The sequence below is a fragment of the Nannospalax galili genome, unplaced genomic scaffold (genome assembly GCF_000622305.1).
Source record: "Nannospalax galili isolate Female #2095 unplaced genomic scaffold, S.galili_v1.0 scaffold805, whole genome shotgun sequence".
Classification (NCBI taxonomy): Eukaryota; Metazoa; Chordata; class Mammalia; order Rodentia; family Spalacidae; genus Nannospalax; species Nannospalax galili.
This window is the reverse complement of record NW_008353486.1, coordinates 1945646-1961530: the sequence shown is the minus strand read 5'-3', so window position 1 is coordinate 1961530 and position 15885 is coordinate 1945646.

Sequence of the window (15885 nt, the reverse complement as noted above, 5' to 3'; positions counted from 1 at the left end):
TTTGTTGACTTAATTTATGGTGGCAACTGGGTACTGCTTTCTGGGGGCCTGAAAACACACCTAATTCTTACTCGGTCTGGAAATGAGTTGGGTGTGGTGCCATCTAGGGTGGTCACCTACTTCATATTTCTGCTGTTAGAACTAAGTTGTTCCATGTTTGGGTGTGTAACCAGGAAGTGGAAAGAATGTTCCTGACAGCTCTGCTTCCTTTTGGAACAAACCAGTTTTCAGAAATTACTCCAGTTACTTTTACCCTCTCTTCCTTCAGTCACCTATGAGTATAGCATTGTCCTGGCTAAAAACCAAAGACAGACCCCCCCCCCCCCCCGAAGAATGCTGCCAAACAGGGCTGGCTGGAAGAACTATTGTTCAGTCAGTGGACTGAATCAGGTCTGAGCAGGGCTGCTTTTCTTTGTAGAGGTTCTACAGAAGTGTACATTTTTGTTGCCTTTGCTATTAAATGTTTACTTATTTTTATTTATTTTATGTGTATGAGTGTTTTGCCTGCATGTATGTAAGTCACCACATATGTGCAATGCCGCAGAGGCCAGGGATGTCAGAAGAGGATGTTGGATCCCCTGGAATTGGAATTATGGCAGGATGGGTGTTAGCTGCCATGCATATACTGGGAACTGAACATGGGTCCTCTGCAAGAACGGTCAGTGCTCTTAGCCACTGAACTATCTCTCCAGCCTTGCCTTTTCTATTATTTTATTTATTTTTATTTTTTGGGGGACTGGGTCCCCATGTAAACAGACATAGCCAAGTATGACCTTGAACTTATCCTCCTGTCTCCACTTCTCAAGCGCTAGAGTAATAGGCATACACCACTACCCTCCGTTTCTGTGGAGCTGGGGCTGGAACCCAAGACTTTGTGCATGCAAGACAAGTGTCCCACCAGCCTTTTCTGTTTTCTGTTAGTAGTTGCTTGTTACCCGGCTTGTGTGCAAAGCTTTCATCTTCAAAGCTACCAATGACTGGTCAAGGCCGTTGAACTCTGAGGACATTCTTCTGTCAAGCACATGGTCAAACCCAGTGATAAGGTAAGTCCAGGCTCAAGGAGAGGGATAGTAGACCACCAACGGATGGGAGGAGGAGCAAAGCCCTTGAAGCTCTCTGTGTTCCACCACCACGTACAAATCACATCTTCCTGAGACAATCCCAGAAGGCAGTGCCGTATTCTAAAGTAGGAAGCAGTTGTGCAGAAGAGGGCAGGTGCCCCACACTCAGCCCAATCTCTCTTTTCACTTTTAATTGAATTTAATTAATTTACTTAGAGGCAGGGACTTACTGTGTATCCCTAGTAGGCCTAGAATTCACTTGCCATGTAGACCAGGTTGACCTCAAGCTCACAGAGATCCACCTGCCTCTGCCTCCTGAGTGCTGGGATCAAAAGTACATGCCACTACACAGCTTCACTTTTTATTTTGAAACAGGGTCTCACTAAATTGGCCAGGCTGACCTTGACTTCACTGTGTAGCTCAGCTATCCTGGAGCTTGTGATCCTCCTGCCTCAGCCTCCCGAGTGCCATGATTATGGACCTGTGCCACCATATCTAGTTCTCAAACCCATCTCCAGCTACTGATCCTTATTCCTGGGAGCTGTGTACAAAGGAAATGGAAGGATATCGAATCCAGCGTCTCTTCAAAGTACATTGGACCTTAGGCAAATTGTGAACAAAATGTGGGCTTTGTTTTGTCTTTGTGGTGGTGCGGGGGATTAAACCCAGGGCCTCATACCTGCTAGGTATGTTCTGCCATTGAGCTATAGTGTCAGTCCTCAAATAGGCTAAATAATTTGTTTTTCTGGGGCTGGAGAAATAGCTCAGTGGTTGGGAGCACTGGCTGCTCTTACAGAGGACCAGGGTTCAATTCCCAGCACTCACTTGGTGGCTAGTTCCAAGGAGTCCAACACCCTCTTCTAACCTCCAAGGGCGTTTCATGACATGGGTGCACTTACACACACGCAGGCAATACACTCATACACATAAAATTAAAAATAATAAATAGCCAGGCGTGATGGCACATGCCTTTAGTCCCAGCACTTGGGAGGCAGAGGCAGATGGATCTCTGTGAGTTTGAGACCAGCCTGGTCTACATAGCGAGTTCCAGGCCAGCTGGGGCTACAGGGAGACCCTGTCTCAAAAAGATCAATAATAATAATAATAATGATAATAATGATAATGATAATAAATAAAAAAATTTTTAGAAAATTTGTCTTTCCATTTATTCAATAACTGTGTGGGAACACAGTTCCAAGCACGGGAGTATGATCATGGGTATATGATCACCACCCTAAAAAGAGCCACTTGGGTTTGGCTGAGTTCTACATGTTCATTCTCAAACCTGGGAGAGAGCCTAGTGTGAAGACCCTTCCAGAAAGAAGTCACAGGTCTTGCAAACAAAGCAATTCTTTTGGATTTACTCACTGGGTCAACAAATATATCCTGGTGAGCTAGTATCTTTGCCAGGCACAGAGGACAAAGATGAATAAATTAATGGGCCTTGCCCTTTAGAGGCCTATAGTTATGAGTTGGGTGTGGTGGAACACACTTGTAGTCACAGCTACTCAGGAGTCAAGAAGATTGCTCAGGCTGAGGAAATCAAGCTAGCCAAGGCAGCACAGCAAGATTCTCATCTCTATGCAACAACAGCCCAGAGTTGATAAGCTATCTGATTTTATACCTGGATATGCAAAGCATAAAGATGTTGACTGCTATATTTGACCACCAGTAAGAAAAGACTTTTCTCTCTAAAATTAATACTCAGAGTAGAAAGGGTTACCTTATCTTTACGTATTTGCAGTGTTTATCATGTTACACGAATGCTTTCTAAATTATATTAAAAAACCGTGGTACATACAGTCTAAAGAAGACATTTGTCTAAAGTCACCTTAACGAATGCTAGTGTTGAATATTTGGGGACATCATTGTCTCAGTACAGAAGATAAGAAACTCTAACACAGATTTGTTAGTTATTCCTGGGGACATGACTTCACATTTGCCTTGCTGAAAGTTGCTGTAAGCAACCTTTTGTTGTTTTAAATTTTTTATTTATTTTTATTTTATGTGTATGAATGTTTGGCCTCCATGTATGTAAGTGTACCTGTGTTGTGCAGTGCTCACAGAGGTCAGAAAAAGGTGTCAGATTCCCTGGAGCTGGGGTTAAGGATGGTTGTTAGCCACCATGTAGGTACTGGGAACTGAACCCAGGTCTTCTGCAAGAGCAGCCAGTGCTCTTAACTCCTGAGACATCTCTCCAGCCCCATTTTATGAAATTTTAAAAAGCAGTAAATGAGGGGTTATGTTGGAGTGACCAGTACCAGTGAAAACAGGCTATGCCATGGGATGCTTTGAGGCTTGAGACCAAATTTCCAGTGAGGATATTCTATTCGGAGTCCACAAGGATTCTTAATAACCCATATGGAAGTGAGAAAGCCGCAGGATGGCCCTAAGAGTCCATGTGTCTCTTCTGATAAGAGGCACACCTAGAGAATAGAAATGGGTTTGTTTTATGAAGTTGGAGGGCTGAACAAGCAGTATTTATGTTAACTGACTTTACTATATAAATGATATTAAATATGTATGTTTAACTAAGTTCACATATTTAATGAGCACATTACAATTTCATCGATATCACCAAAAGTTTTATATACTCAAATTGATCAAAATATTTGTCGATTGAAATAAATAGAGGGCTGCATTACATTTGGCACCAACTACTATTTGGGTGTAAGAGGAAACTTTGCCCAAAGTCAAGCAAGTATCAGGAGGATGTTTGCTGTAATTCTTCATTAAGACCAAATTTCCTGGCTGAATGTAGTCACCCATCCCTCAGGAGGCAAGAGTATCATTCTAAGTTGAGGGCTGGGCTGTCTTCAGAGCAGACAGCCAGGGCTCCATATCAAGACTATCTCAAAAAACAAAAACAAACAAACAAACAAAAACAATCAAGGACTCTATTTCCTGAATCTAACCCAGGGGATCCATGTCCCATAGTTTTCCTTTTCAGCTCAGATGATTCACTGAGCTGTCAACATAATGGGGGAGACTGCAACTCTGTAGATCAATTTTACCACTGAATTAAGAAAGGAGTCTGATGTTTAAATGAACCCTAAATAAGAGTGCTTTATGGGCTGAAGAGATGGCTCAGTGGTTAAGAGCATGGACTGCTCTTCCAGAGGACCCAGGTTTGATTCCCAGAACCCACATGATAGCTAATAACCATTGGTAACTCCAGTTCCAGGGGATCTGATGCTTTCTTCTGACCTCCATGGGTATTGCAGGACATGAGTGCACTTATACACATGCAGGCAATACACTCATACACATTAAAAAATATTGCTCTTGGTTTCCCACCAGATGTTGATGGTAAGACCCTCATTGCTAATGATACTACTTATATGAGTTGTAGAACAAACATGGAGAAATCCAGCTTGTACTGACTATGAACCGTTTTCTCCATTGACTCTCCTTCATTGTGCTGTGTGATGCTATGCATGTTACTAGAAAAGAAAATTCATCATCAATATTACCCAGCTGTGAACACATAGCTATTTTACTCATCTCAACTTTTTTCTTTTCACAGTCTGTCTAATGCTTAGTCATTATCCTTACCTATGCTACTTTGTTCTCACTCCTAACCTGATTGACTAAAATCCAAGTATATGCCATACTATCCTAAATTGGCTAATATGCCCACTGCAGCAATACTAAGGAGCTATAGGTGTTCTTGCAGTTAGTACCATACTCAGGGAATAACCTAGAGTTTATAAAAGGCACCCTGAGCTCCTGGACTGAGCAATTATTTTTTGCAGTACCCACTCAACTCTAGCACATCCAAGTCCCACATGCACAGTGCAAATATTTCAACCAAAAGACTATAGTTGATAAAAAATAAACCAACCAAAGAAATAACACTAGATGTACAAATCACAACACAATAACATAAGGAACAAAAACCAAGACAACAAAACTCCTCCAAAACTTATGAATACTACAGTAATGGCAGTTAGAAGAAGCGAGTTAGATGAAATCCCAGATAACTCAAAAGAATGATTCAAAGAAATCAAAGAAATACGTTCAAAGAAACCAAAGTGTGTTCAAGTATGTTCAAAGTATGTTTAAAGAAATCAAAGAAGAAAAGAATCTCCTGATTGAGAACACAAACTGCTTAATGAAATAAAGAAGGTAATGCAATTATAAAAGAGGAATTCAGGGACTGGAGGGATGGCTCAGTGGTTGAGAGGACTGATTGCTCTTACAGAGGACCTGGGTTTAATTCCCAGCACCCACATGGTGGCTAACAACAGTTGGTAACTCCAGTTCCAGGGGATCTGATGCTTTCTTCTGACCTCCATGGGTATTGCAGGACATGAGTGCACTTATACACATGCAGGCAATACACTCATACACATTAAAAAATATATATATATATTTTTTTAACAGACTGTTTTATTTATTTTTAATTAGCATTTTTAGTAGTCACAAAAAACCCCCAAAGCACAGAGAAGTAATCAAAGAATGAAACAACATAAAGTTCAGATTTCCTTGCAAGGCCACAGCCTCCTAGTGAATCACTTGTGGACACTGCCTACTCAAGGACCCATTTTGCATCAAAAACGTATCATCTCCTGAGACAGAATTCAAATGACCTACACAAAGTATACTACACACATGGATTCAGTATGCCTTTTAAAAATTACCCTTCCTGTTCTCCTTTCTAAATGTTATAGTAAATTGTGCATTAATTTTCATATATACATGTATACATGATAGACTAGGAACACACATGCATTTTTACATATATACATGTATACATTATAGACTAGGATCACACATGCATTTGTTTACATATATACATGTATACATTGTAGACTATGATCACGCATGCATTTTTTACATAAATACATGTATATATTATAGACTAGGATTTGCATATGAGGGAGAACATGTTTTTTTCTTTCTTTCTGAGTATGGGTGACCTCACTTAATATTATACATCCTAGAGCCAATCATTTTCCTGCAAATTTTGTGATTTCATTTATTTTTAGAGCGGAATATATTTTGTTTTATATAAATACCAGATTTTCCTTATCCGTTCATCTTTTGATGGACTGTTAGAGGAAAAAAAAAGTCCTCAAACAACTAATAGATCAAGCATTTAACTAGGAGAGACTCAGAAAACCTTTTTATTCATTCTCATGCATGAGGTCCCACAATTAAGAACAAAGGCTTCAAGATTTTCTGGGCCCTGGCAGAAGTACAGATGAGGATTAAATGGGAAATTTTATGCCATCGTTTCATTGCTGGCACCTGGGCCCTGTGTTTCTTTTCATGATGGGCAATGGCATATCAGGAAAATTCCTCCCTGAGTTCACTCGATCATCACAGCTTACAAATAGATATACCAGGCATGGGTCAGGACATTTGCCTTTTGATCTATAGTTAGGCTAGGCTAATTGGGCTAGGACTTGGTCAAACTATCCTTGCAGTTTACAAAAACAAACATCACTGGCAGTTAGTGATAGGTATCTATCACATTTGATCTACATTTTTCTTTTTTTGAGTCAGGGCCTCCCTGTAGCCCCAGCTGGCCTGGAACTCACTATATAGACCAGGCTGGCCTTGAACTCAAAGAGATCTGCCTGCCTCTGCCTCCCAAGTGCTGGGACTTCAGTACACCATGCCTGGCTGATCTACATTTTTCTTGAATTAATTGAACCAGGTGCTTCATTAAACCATTTGGTGAACTTTCCACTTTCTTAGTTTTACGTCTTTATTAACAGTCAGACATTGTTGAGTGGAAAGCATCACAGAGCTTCAAGACATTACAGAGTAACAAAACATCTTAGGGTAGTGAAAACACCACAGAGCAGTAAAGCATCTCTGAGTATTCCAGGGTTACATTTCAAGGTATCTACCCAGTAAGTAAAACAAAAAGGAAACTATGAGCTGGGTATGGTGGTTCAATGTCTTTAATCTCAGCATTTGGGAGGCAGAGGCAGGCAGATCTCTGTGAGTTCAAGGCCAGCCTGGTCTACATAGTGAGTTCCAGGATAGCTGGGGCTACAGGGAGACCTTGTCTCAAAAAAAGATAAAAAAGAAAAAAGAGAGAGAAAGAAAAGAAACTACAAAACAGTCTAAGCTTAAAAGAAGATTATATATGAATACAGAAAGTTATAAGTACATAAAGTTTCCCTATCAGGACAACTAGGTTGGTTCCAGCGCCTTACTATACTGAATTGAGGGTGCAAATATCGCTATGGTAAGTGTATTAGTTATGTATTAGTTATGATTCCAGAGGAATGACAGTTTCTAATGGCAGGGGAGGCATGGCAGCAGAGGTAGCCAAAGCAGAAAACCAAGTGATTACATCTTTAAGCAGGCAAAGGAAGTACAGCGAGACTGAAAATCCAGCAAGGTTTAAAAATTCTCAAAGCCCCGCTCCCCCAGTCCCCAGGGATGTGCTTCCTCCAGCACGGCCACACCTCCTAAAGGTGCCATGACCCTTCCCAAGCAGCACCAGAAACTGGGGACCAAGTGTCCAAATTCTTGGAGGTAGGGGAGATATTTTCATTCAAACCACCACAGTAAGGTATGGAGTTTTCTGGGTGTATGTTCAGAAGTGAGACAGTTGAGTCATATGGTAGCTCTATTTTTAATTTTTTGAGGAACCCTCAAACTGATTTCCATAATGACTATAGTAATTTGCACTCACATAAAGGTACCTCTTTCTGGTGGTTGTGTCATAGTCTTTGTTTCTTGGTCATGTTTTATGCATCTGTTGGAGTGGTTTGTCTTTCAATTTTGACTTTCCCTTCTTCCAAGAGAAATTGGATGTTTTGTTTTCTGTGATTCTTTCTATAAGGATGTCTGCATGAAGCCTGGCCAGTTGGACTGGTGGAGCTTGGTGCTGACTGTCTGATGGATTCTTTGAGGTGATCCCATTTTGGCCAAGAGGACCATGGATGGGGCTACACACCAAGTCCCAAGACAACCAGCCTGTCACCATCTGGACTCTGAACTCCCTGGGGCAAGACACCAAGCCTCAAACCTGCCAAAGTTGTTTTACTATCCTGAGGATGAGCTAGGACCACAGGCCTGAAGCAACCTCTGGGACCACAGAGTAGAGACTGCCAGTCCTGCAGTGACCACTGTAGAACCTCAGAAGACGGAACCCCACACCCATCTTGCCCTAAAGCGACGAGTGGCCTGGCCATAATGAAGGCCCAGCACTGACCTCTGAGCCCACCAGAGCTGGAGGCCTGGTCCCACAATACTCCCAGGTCTCTCTGGAGGCGAGAGTCTATTCCAGAGGTGCTCCCTGGACCTAACAGAGCAGAAGGCCTGCTCTGATTGCACTGTGTGGTGTCCAGGAGCCAGAAGCCTAGTGCAGAGTGCTGTCTGAATCCTCTGGAGCCAACTACACAGAGCTTCCTTGTTACAGCCAGAGACAAGGCCTGCTCACAGGCAGAGCTCCTTGGTCACCTGGGAGAGGGAGGCCTGCTCTCTTGGAGTCCCTATTGCAGCCTGAGAGAGAGGCCAGCTCTCATGGAGCTCCCTGTCACAGCAGTGCCTGGGTGAGGGGGAACTGGCAGAAGCTTGGGACCCCAAAGCAATTGCACTGGAAGGTCTTCACACAGCCTAGATGATGACTTCTTCACAGCTGCATAGATGGATTAGAAGAGTGCTTTGACGGTGAGCAAGAGTGCACTGGGGACTACGGGCCATCTTCCCTTCTCTTGAATATCTTCTGAGAAGGATTAAACATGACTGAACCTCGGTCCTCAACAAGTTCGCAACAGGGAGACATAACCTTGCAATTCCCTCTGTTGGGTTTACAAGCAAACGGTACTTGAGGTAATAGGGTTTTACTGTTTGTGGCCTGCAGTAATATCACACAAAGTTTCCACATGAGCATGTAGTATTTATTATCTCTACTCAGAAAAAAAAATCATCATTATTTTTTTTGAAAACTCAAAACTGTTATGTTATAGAATTTTAATTTTAGCTGCCTGTAATCCTGGCATTCAGGAGGATTGCAAATTCAAGGCACGTACTAGCAGGTGAGCATTCCCCCTCGCCCCTTCCCTTCCGCTCTCTCCACGTTTGTCCCCTTTGCCCCTCTAGCAGTTTTACTCCCACTTCCATGTCATATGTAAACATGTGATTTAATGATCTATCTAAAATCTAGGAACCACAAATGAGAGAACACACGATATTCTCTAAGACCAGCTTATTTCTTCCTGATTGTCTCCGTTGCATCCATTGTCCTGCAAAGGACATAACTTCATGCTTCTTTATTGCAAAAAAGGCTGGTTTTGTTTCTCTAGAGAACCCTACTACAGATGTCAGAAAGAACTTGGGCTGTCTTTTGGTGTGTATATTCAGTATTATCGTGTCTCTCCCTGGGATAGTCTCTCTGTGTTTTTTGTTACTGTTTTTAAGACATGGTCTCATGTAGTTCAGGCTGGCCTCAAACAGGGTGGCTGTGTAGCCAAGGATGGCCTTCAACTCCTAATCCTTTTATCTCTATGTCCCAAATTCTGGGACTACAGGTATGTGTCATCAAACCAGGTCTAAGACTGCCCTTCTGAATCACAATCTTGCAGACATATCAGGAGTCTAAAATGTCTATGAAATAAAGTAGGAGACCCTACAAGCCTCAGAGCAAGCCGTGCAGCCTCTGATCTGGAGTTTGCCATTCAATAAACAAGAAGTTCAACCCAGGGGGCTGGAGAGATAGCCCAGCGGTTAAGAACACTGGTTGTTCTTGCAGAAGACCCGGTTCGAATCCTAGCACCCATATGGCAGCTAACAACTGTCTGTAACTCCAGTTCCAGGGGATCTGACAGCCTCTTCTGACCTCCGAGGGCACTGCATGACATGGGTGCCCTTACCTACATGCAGGCAATACACGCATACACATAAAACAAAAATAATTTAAAAAAAAAAGTTAAACCCAAAAGGAAAAAAGGGAAAGGCGTATGGCTTAGGGAGACAGATAGGACTCTGTTCAGATCCTCCTGGATGCCTACAGCTAGACAGGAAGTAAGCCTCAGTTTTTTCATTTGAAAACAAATGACGAAAGCCCTGTCTTGTGGTGGCTATAATTTTATTGTGAAGATAAAATCAGGTCTGGTCTAGCTACACTGTATAACATGTACTTGTGTACCCTGATTGCTAAGCAAATGGTAGTAATGGTACTTACCACTGTATGTGTGAAACAGCCTGCTTCTTTTAAAACAAAATCATAAAGATTTTGGACATAGTGATGCATACCTATGATAGAAGGCAGAAGTAAGAGGTGTTAAGGAATTCAAGGCCAGCTTAAGAATTTATCTCAAAACAAACAAGCCAGGCCTAGCATCTCAAGCCTGTAATCTCAGCTTTATTATGAATGCAATTTCTTTAAGCAATTTAATCTAAAAGTAAGTAGCGAAGACTTCAAGCAGAGAATTGTGTGGCGTCCCAGACATTTTCTGTGCCCTCAGGCCATGTGCAAGAACTGAGTTGAAAACCCAGAGCCTGTTGCATGGATTACCTAAAGACTGAGGTTTGGAAGAGGGAGCAGGCCATCCTGCTCCTGGCAGTTGGCTTCAGAGAAGGCAGCCTATTACACCTGCAGGGACTTGTGCCAGGGTTCAGGGCAATGGATAGTTGGGGGGGGGGTCTCTCCAGCAGAGGAGTCCAGAACAGAGTTGGCTTGAGTTGGCTTCAAATTTATTTTGAGGGCAAGAGAGGAGACCTGCTTGCTGGGACAGATGATTATAGATTATTGAGAGGAAGGGGTGGCATTAGATGTGGGGTTCCTTAGCAACAAAAGCAGGAGCCACAACTGGGTGGTAAGGTGAAGGGGTACAGCCCTTGTTAAGCCTATTGCCACCCCTAAGTCATGACAAAATGCAGCCCAGTTTGAGGAGTTACTTGTGCCACTAACAATGGCTCTTTGTAATGGTCCCAGTCAGGTAAAGTCTCTATCCTTTACCCTTCTTGATCCCCACACCCCACCCTGTAGGAGTCAGAGGCAGGAGGAGAAACTGGAGAACAGGTAGACTGGGAGTATAGTTCAGTGTTAAAACAGACTTAGCTTTTGTGAGGCTCTGGGTTTGATCCCTAGCACCACCAAAACGAAAGGATGGGGCAGACAAAAAATGATTTCCAAGTCTAGCAAAGGGAAAAAGCTTTAAATTGGATGAGAAAGTTCAGGGTTTGCTTAAGGAAGGGTCAGGAAAAGACTTCATTAATCTTTCTTTCTTTTTCTTTCTTTCTTGGTTTGTTTTTGTTTTTTGAGACAGGGTCTCCTGGTAGCCCCAATTGGCCTGGAACTCACCATGAAGAACAGGCTGGCCTCTATCTCACAGAGATCTGCCTGCCTCTGCCTCCCAAGTGCTGGTATTAAAGGTATATACCACCATGTCTAGCCTGTTGGTTACATTCTTAGTGAGGCTAGAACAGTGGGCGGGTTTATCCTTCTGGGCATCATCCAGAAGCAGGGACCCAACAGAGCAGGCAGAGGAGAATCAAAGCCATTGCCAGTGTGATAGTCTTGGTTGTCAACCTGATTGTACTGAGAAGTGCCTAGGAGATTCGTAAGGTGAATCTGGGTTGTCTGTGAGGATGTTTCCAGAAATTATTAACTAAAGGAGAAAGGTCTACCCTGATAGCCAGAGGCATTGTCCAATAGACTGGGCCTGGGTGGAACTACAGAGGAAGGAGGCAGCCGCCAGCCCAGGCATTCCCTTTCTGTCTCCTGGCTGCTGTGACAGGAGCATCTTTGCTCTACCATGTCCATCCTCCATGAGGCTGTGCCTTACCACTGTCTAGAAACAACAGAGGCAACTGGCCGTGGACTGAAACCTCTGAAACTGTGAGTCAAAACAAGCCCTCCTTTCTTTAAAATGTTTCTTTCAGATATTTGTCTCAACAAGTCTAACACTTCCAGATTTCAACCATGGGCCCAGCTCCACGGTTCTGGATAATGGCTTTGGTGGTTGACAAGACTGCTTTTACCCACTCCCTTACTGGCTCTTTTCTAAACAACCTGCCTGCCACGGTGGACCTTACTCCTGGATTGGCATGGGTGTCAGGTGTCACGTCTCTCTAGCTAAAATGAACATCCCCTGAACCCAGAAACTGTTTCTGCCCATTTTTGACCTTTAGCACAAAGGCCACTGAATGTTTAATGGTACCTGGGTATGGTGGTGCATGCCTATAATCTTAGCACTCAGGAGGCTGAGGCAAGAGTTTAAGCCTAGTCTATAATACAGTCATACCCTGCCTCCAAAAAAAAAAAAAAAATAGCTGGAGAGGAAATTTATCAAAGCTCTGGGTTCAACTCTTTATCTGAAAACGTAAAATAAAGGTTTGTTATAGAGAGAATGAGAGACACGAGGCATCTGAGTGTGTAGAAGATGATGCGGAAAGGAAGAGCAGACTGAGACATGGACAAGGTAGACTAGGGGCTTCTGGCCCTCCCTGCCATCTGAGGTGGCTGTGGACTGTGCTGCTGCCTCTCAGAATGAAGGGGACCGTGCACCTGCACTGTAAATTCTCCCAAACCACACTTCTCTGATCTTTCATTTTTTTGGTTTATTTTTATTTTATGCATATGGGTGTTTGCCTGCATGCAGGTAAGTTCAACAGTGTTGTGCAATGCCCTTGGAGGCCAGAAGAGGGCATTGGATCCTCTGGAAGTTCAGTCACTGATGGTAGTCGTCATGTGGGTACTGGGGACCTAACCTAGGTCCTCTGGAAGAGCAGCCAGTGCTCTTAACTGCTGAGCCGTCTCTCTAACCCTTTCTATGATATTTAAAATTTCAATTTGAAACTTGACAGGACTCCAGTGGCTTTTTCTTAACTGGAAATATTTAGTTTCCTGCATAGCTCTTCCCCAGGATGACTACTGTTCCTAGTGATGACCTGAGACCCAAGGCACTGAAGATCCAGAAGTCATGAATTCTTCATGGTCTCAGAGTGTCTGAGCCCCATTATAGACAACACTGGGTATGAAGAGCAAATGAATCTTCTCTATTAACCGGAATAATTGATTAAATTAGACATCCCACTTCTCAGTCAGGTCAGACTTTAAATACATGTCATTCTTGGTGGTCCAGGTCAACTGCAGTGATATAGAAATGGAAAGAGAACATCTCCCCATCTCGTGCTGCAGCACCTCCAAGGCAGACTTCAGCTGAGTGATGTGTGCTGTGAAGCACCGACATGAAAACGTATGCTTCTGCTCTGTGCACACTCACAGTTGGATGCTTCTGGAACTCAAGAATGTAGAACACAGACCCTCTAGCTGCCTTGAACGGGCTGGCTACACACCCACAGTCTTTCTCCTGTCACAGCTCTCTCTGGAGACTGGGCATTTCCCTAAACCGGGAAGGCTGTGGGCAGAGCTGTCTCATTGCACACTAACTAGGTCATTGTTCTTCTAGAAGCTTCTTAGCCAGGAATGGCCTTATGGCCTTTAAAACCCCTGCTTCAGCCAGAAATACAAGAAGACATAGTGTCTCTAAGTCTGAATGGGGGGGGGAAACGGCCAACCTTGGGCCCATTTTCTTGGGCATAACCCCCCCCCCCCCGCAGTCTGTCACAGGGAACCTTAAAAGAACTAACTCTAAGCCGGGCGTGGTGGCACACACCTGTAGTCCCAGCACTTGGGAGGCAAAGGCAGGCAGATTATTTTGATATATCACAGTGAAAGATTTATCGTCCTCTTTTTTTTTTTTTTTTTTTTTTTTTTTAAAAAAAAAAAAAAAAAAAAAAAAAAAAAAAGAATTAACTCTGTTCTTCCTGAGCAGGTTGAAGCCTTTCCTTCATCCCACTGCTCTATCTGGTGTCTAAAAAACCCTTTGCTTGAAGGTCAGTCATCTCTGTCTCTCTCAAACCCTGTTCCTCACGCACACACTGCAGACACTAGCTCCACTAAAATTTCTCAGCAATTCACAGAGTACATTGGGAGACTGGATTATTTTGCTTCCCATGTATACACATTGTTCTCAGAAAACTGTACCAGCATGTCTGATCATCTGGGGGTTACCCCAGCCATGCCGCGGATGTTGCTTTACCCTTCTGCGTATGACAGAGATGGCAGATCTAGAGCCAGTGTCTACCAGCCCGTTTGAGTTGATCTGAATGACATCCTTGTATCTGGAAAAACGAAGGTATGTGGTGAATGGATGTATAGGAACTCTTTGTTCAATGTCAAGAGGCAGGATGGGGGATGGAACTGGGAAAAAAATAAAACCAACAACTCTAGGAGATCATTTTGGAGAGTTAGCAAATCCAGCTCTTTTCTTTTATAAACCTTAAATCTTTCCACGGTTACATCTGGCTTTCATTTCCAGCCCCTTGTCTCCTCACAGAAAATGAAGATAGCTTTAAAGCTAAATATGATCCTTTCCAGTAAAAAACAAAAAAAGAAAGAAAGAAAAAGAAAGAAAGAAAGAAAGAAAGAAAGAAAGAAAGAAAGAAAGAAAGAAAGAGAGAGTCCAAGCATTCCTCTCTTTAGTCTGGTGGCAGGCAGAATTTTCTTTTGCACTATTAAAATCATGAGCTACCTTTTCTCTAAAAACCATGAATCTGGTGCATAACTTTTTTCAAAATAATTAATCTTTCTAGTGAATCTTTCAAAGCTCCACATTTCCTGTTATTTTTCGCAGCTGCAGTTTGTAACTGGAGCTGCTCCCAGTGTTCCATTGCGTTCACCTACTAAGGTACCCCGTACAAATAATCTTCAACCACCAATTAAAGTTAGGGCCTGTTCTACTCCCAAAGAAGGTCCAAGAAACAAAGCGCTTTATCACACTTCTGTGTTAAACTTTTAGTGGTTGCTCACAGTATTCTGTTTTCCAGCATTAGGAAGTATCACCATTATGCCACAATAAAAGACTTAAAAACTGTGTTGGCTCACATGTTAAGCTAATGTTTGTGCATCATAAAAATGGCAGCAGCTTTCTACGTATCTGCACACCAAAGCTCTGTGGTTGTTTCAGACCTGCCTCGTTTGCTTTCTTGTGTATGCACCGGAAGATCAGAGCCCAAACCGGCAAAACCTCTTCCGGAGGCAGGATTCGGGGCTTGAGACTCCGCCTTCTCTTTCACCTCCTGTGTCCCCCTTCCTGTCACTCGGTTATCTCTCCCCCAGGTGCCCATAGACTGGCATTCTCTCCTGATGATTAAGTTGGGAGTTTCTTCTGTTTCAAACTCCCTCTACTCACAGTAAACATTCCCCTACCCCCAACCTCACATTTCGGCCCATGGCATACTTTTCACAAACTGATGCCAATGAATCAGCCGCTTGGCTTACTGCTCCAGCCCCACCTTCCTGGCGCCATCCCCACTTCCTTTCCTCTCATCCCTTCTGGGGTGCTTCCTGCCCTGAGGTTAGGTTCTGTGCCTAGGAGAGGGACCCCTGCTCTCCCTTGCAGTGTACCACATACAGTGTCTCACCTGAACCCTTCCCACTTCCTTAATAACTTGTTTCTCTTAACACAAAGCATGGCCATGTCTGTCAACCCACAGACCCTTCTATTATTCTTTGTCTTTAAGAATATTTTATTTATTATTATTGTGCTGAATGGCTTTAGTGTCAAGTTGACACACCTGGGCAGCGGGAGCTTCAATTGGTGAATTGAATTGCCTCCTTTGGACTGGCCTGTGGCCATATCTGTGGGACATCGTCTTTTTTAAAAAAACATTTTATTTTTTATTTTTATTTTATGTGTACGAGTGTATTGCCTGCATGTATGGGAGTGCACCCATCTTGTGAAATGCTGAGGAGGTCAGCAGAGGGCTTCAGATTCCCCTGGAACTGGAGTTAAGGATGGTTCGTAGCCACCATGTGGGTGCTGGGACTCGAACCCGGGTCCTCTAC